At 48.4% G+C, this 3,951-nt stretch overlaps 1 protein-coding gene across 18 annotated transcripts in view; it reads left to right on the top strand.

The window, feature by feature from the left end:
- LOC102675389 (forkhead box protein P1-like) overlaps nucleotides 1-3,951 on the top strand; it is a 237,169-nt gene that overhangs the window by 34,308 nt on the left and 198,910 nt on the right. Inside the window, exon 1 of one of the 18 annotated variants that reach the window (XR_004151821.1) lies at nucleotides 27-281. The exons of 16 other annotated variants lie outside the window; for them this stretch is intronic. The gene's annotated coding sequence lies outside the window, so the exon portion shown is untranslated. Of the gene's footprint in view, nucleotides 1-26; nucleotides 282-3,951 lie in introns of those variants that run through there. One more of the 18 variants, XR_004151835.1, reaches the window with a different exon arrangement.

Below are 3,951 nucleotides of genomic sequence, written 5' to 3'. Positions count from 1 at the left end.
GGGGGAGGTGGAGAGAAAGGTAGAGAGGTGGCAGAAGGACAGAGGAACGAGAGGGGGTGGGCGGGAGAAGACGGACAGGGAGGAAAAGTACGAATTGCCAGGACGAAGATCGTGGAAGATAGAGGAGAAACGGGAAACGGGTCTTGTGTCTTCGTTTCGTTTCTTCGGGAAATAATTTTACCAAGAGAAGGACGGAGCAACGAGCGACAGTCACGAGCGAGACGACGACGACGACGAGGAGGAAACGGGACATGCTGGAACCACGCTGGAGACCCGTCCAGGTAGAGAGACCTTACTTCACCCCTGCAACACTAGTTCCGTCTTCACTGCACTGCTTATGACACCCGATGCCTGATTGACTGACCTGCCTCACCTGCCTCACCTGCCTGACCGCCTGCCTAACCGTGTCCGTGTCTGTGCGTCAATGATCGCGTAGTATGGCCGCATCTGCGTCTCTTTCTCTCTCATTCGCTTTCTCTCTCTCTCTCTCTTCTCCTTCTCTTTCTTCGTTTAAATCTCCGTCTCTTTGTCTCGTCATTCTTTGCCGCTTGCTTCATTCACCGTCCCTTGCGTTGCTCTTACTCAATGATGATCGCCACGTGCCATGCAGTCCTTTTGCACGCTGTCGTTACCAGACACCGTTGTTCAGTTTTTTTCCAATCATTTGCCATCTATCGCTTCCTTCCTTTCATCTGTGTGCGTGCCGCTTTTGTTTCCACCCTTGATCCCCTCCCCTCCTCCTCGCCCTTTGTTTCGAATTGTTTCGTTTTGTCACGACAGAATTTACCGTCTCCGCGGGGGATAGACGCACGCATCATAGGCAATCGCGAATCAGATTTTCGCGAAAAGATGACGTTGTCGTTTCGCGATTATGGATCCACGATCCATCCAACGATATTTATTACCAACCGTTAGCTAGAATAGAATTTGCACGTTGCATGAAAATAACTTGAAATTATCGTTGCATTTTTAACGAAAAGCAACGCGATTCCTCGGTCCTCCCGGGTGGAATTGGGTCGTCACGAAAACGGAGTGGATGGAAATCGATGGTATTCAACAACTTGGCAAAAGAACGATCGATTTTGCCAAACGCGTTATCGATCGTTATTCCGTTACGATTACGTGCACGCGCGAGCGCGAGCCACGCGAGTAACGCCGTAATCGCGAGAGATGATGGCATTTCAAATGAAGCCAAGTTTAGAGTTATACGTATTTTGTCGTTTAGAGACGGTTTATAGATGGTGGACGCGTCTCGTTATAATATAGATAAATGACTCGTTGCTTTGAGATTTTCTGATTGATCTTATGTTGAGCGGGCCGGACGATATTCGTGGAAATGACACTTTAACGATCGTGACAAGACAAATAGGTGCACCGGACAAGCAGAATGGTTGGTCAAATAAATCTCGCTACACAGTTCCAAGATTAACTACGCTCGAGTAACTAAATGCGTACCTGCCTTAGTACAGAAATCTTTCCGGCAAAACGCATTTTTCCTAAAAATAATCTTGGCAGTAATAAGCCTATTTTGACGCTGCCTGGAGATTCGAAAGATACGATACGATATAACACCAATTATCGCGTTATTGGCTCAATTATTTCAACTTTCGCGATTAACATCCTATCCTATTTCGATCCGTTTGTTTCTAACAAATTCCAAAAAACGAAAATGAAATGAAATGGAAAAGAAGAAGAAGAAGAAGAAGAAGAAGAAGAAAAGGAAATGCAACAGAGAGTAACGTTAGAGTAACGTTTGAATCGTAAAAAGCAATCGATCGATCTATTAATCGTTCCATTCTAATCTCTTCAAATTTATCCAACGAAACATCCGCTATGGCATCCAGCTTGGTACATTCGTTTGTCAATGGTAGTTACGCTTCAATCGAAGAACGCTTCGCGTTACCTGGGAATAGAGGTGATTTTTCTCAGAAGGATATAGTGAATGGGAGTAGACGAAGCTATGGGAGGATGATGGTGTGTAGGTATGGGTGGCGTAGGTATGAGACTGCAGAAGTCCCGGGGTGTAGTAGGTGGAACAACGCAGAGACGGAGGCGGTCCTACCCTACTTGGGGGCGTTAAAGAAGTAGGTGGGGTTGGCCACCCCCGCGCATCAACCCTTGCACCCCGCGTCTCCGAAACCCCTGTGGATCGCCCGGTTCCCTTCGATCCCATATTCGCCAATCAACTAACCCACCCCGCTTCTCCATTCTCTCTCTCTCTCTCCTCTCTCTCTCTCTCCTTTTTCCTTTTCTAGCGCTCCTCCAAGGTTGCCGCTACTCCCGTGCACCCATCCGCTTCTGCTTCCTTCTTGGCTGACCAAAGATTTCGTCAAAATTCAAAGCCGTTCACCGACAGCCCAACGTGTTGAATCCTTGTCCGACGATCGGTAGGAAAGGTCTAGGGAGAGAAGGTCTGCGCGAAGTGAGGAGGAAGACGACGACAACGCGATGACGAGGACGTTAGAAATTCTAAGAAAAGTGTCGAGGATCGTCCGACGGTGGTCCACGGTGTCTCGATGGATTCGACGGTGTTATTTCGTAGTGTCCAGTGCGCGATCGAGCGAGGCGATTACCACTTGGCACCGATCCTCCAAGCCTCCTCGTCACGCCTTCCTCGTTGCTTCGACGAAATCGTGCAGATCGGGCAAAGGGTGTCGCTTGTCAATCGCATCGATGATACATCTCACCATCGTCATCCCCCACGCTCCTCGTGCTAGCCGATTCTCACCTCTTCTTCCACCGATTCAGATATACATGCATGCATGTGCGTTGGTACGCGTGTACGTATACAGCGGGGGCAGCGGGCATGTATGCAGCCGCATAGGATGAAGATACATACGGTACAGTGTACCAACACAGTTGTGCCACTATAACCCCCGTTTTCGCGCTTGCTTGGCACGGCACAGCATCCCTCTTCGGCTACTTCCGGCCAGACCAAGCTCCGCCCACTTTTATATTAATCACGTCTTGGTTCGCTCCTGGCTTCTGTTCTCCATCTTTCTTCCCCAGTGAGCGATTTCCTACTGTGGACGCCTGGGAACCACACCTTTGCCCGTTGCTTTATTCATGCTCCAGGTTTGCGACGCGAATCTTTATATATATATTATATATATTTCTTTCTTCTTCTGCTTTCTCGTCTCCGTTAGAGAACGATATCTCGTAATGCATTCTTGTCGCGATCATCGACGATGCCAGGATGCGAATCGTAGGTACCGATGGAACAACAACGACGAAGGTTTGGAACGAAGATACGAAGCCATCGCGGGTGTTCCACGTCATCGATCATTTCGAGTTTACGGACAGAAGGAGTAACGGATAGGGACGAATCAATAACACGTCTGATAATGTTTCCAAAAGGTTCAACGGATTCTTCATCGTCTCGCGTAGCGTAAATTCTCCGGTAGTTTATAACGCGTCGCTTTTTTCCCCTCCCCGTCGAAGGGGGAAAGAGTCGTAGCGCGATATTTCACGAATCGTCGTGTCCTCGACGGCTCGAGAGGAATCGAGACAAAAAGAAAAAAAATAAAGGAAGGAAAAAGAAAGAAGAAGAGGGGAGAAAGGAGAGGAAAAAGAGTGATTCTCGCCAGCGTAGTGTAGTTGACTGCAACATTCGTGCGTTTCGAACACCGTGCGCCGAACAGAGTAATGAATAATAACCAGTTATTATTGCCAGGTCGAGCAATAAACACGCAGCTCACAAACACACCATCCCCTTGCCGCAATAAGGGTTGTCACGCATAGGTACGACATTTGTTTCCAACGCGTCGAGTGTGCACGTTACGAGCACCACCTTTCTACAGATATTGGTTCCATTGTTACACGTTGTGTATCGTGACTGCTTCTCCGCCACTTTCGCGATCTACCTACCGATCCTCGTGCCGCCTATCATCCGTCACAGCCACTTCAACGCCACTCCGCATTGTTCTCTCTCTCGATTCTTCAATTCGTCGC

The sequence above is a fragment of the Apis dorsata genome, unplaced genomic scaffold (genome assembly GCF_000469605.1).
Source record: "Apis dorsata unplaced genomic scaffold, Apis dorsata 1.3 scaffold_58, whole genome shotgun sequence".
NCBI classification, from domain to species: Eukaryota; Metazoa; Arthropoda; class Insecta; order Hymenoptera; family Apidae; genus Apis; species Apis dorsata.
The sequence above is the reverse complement of the archived record's forward strand: the minus strand, read 5'-3'. Positions and strand labels throughout refer to the sequence as shown.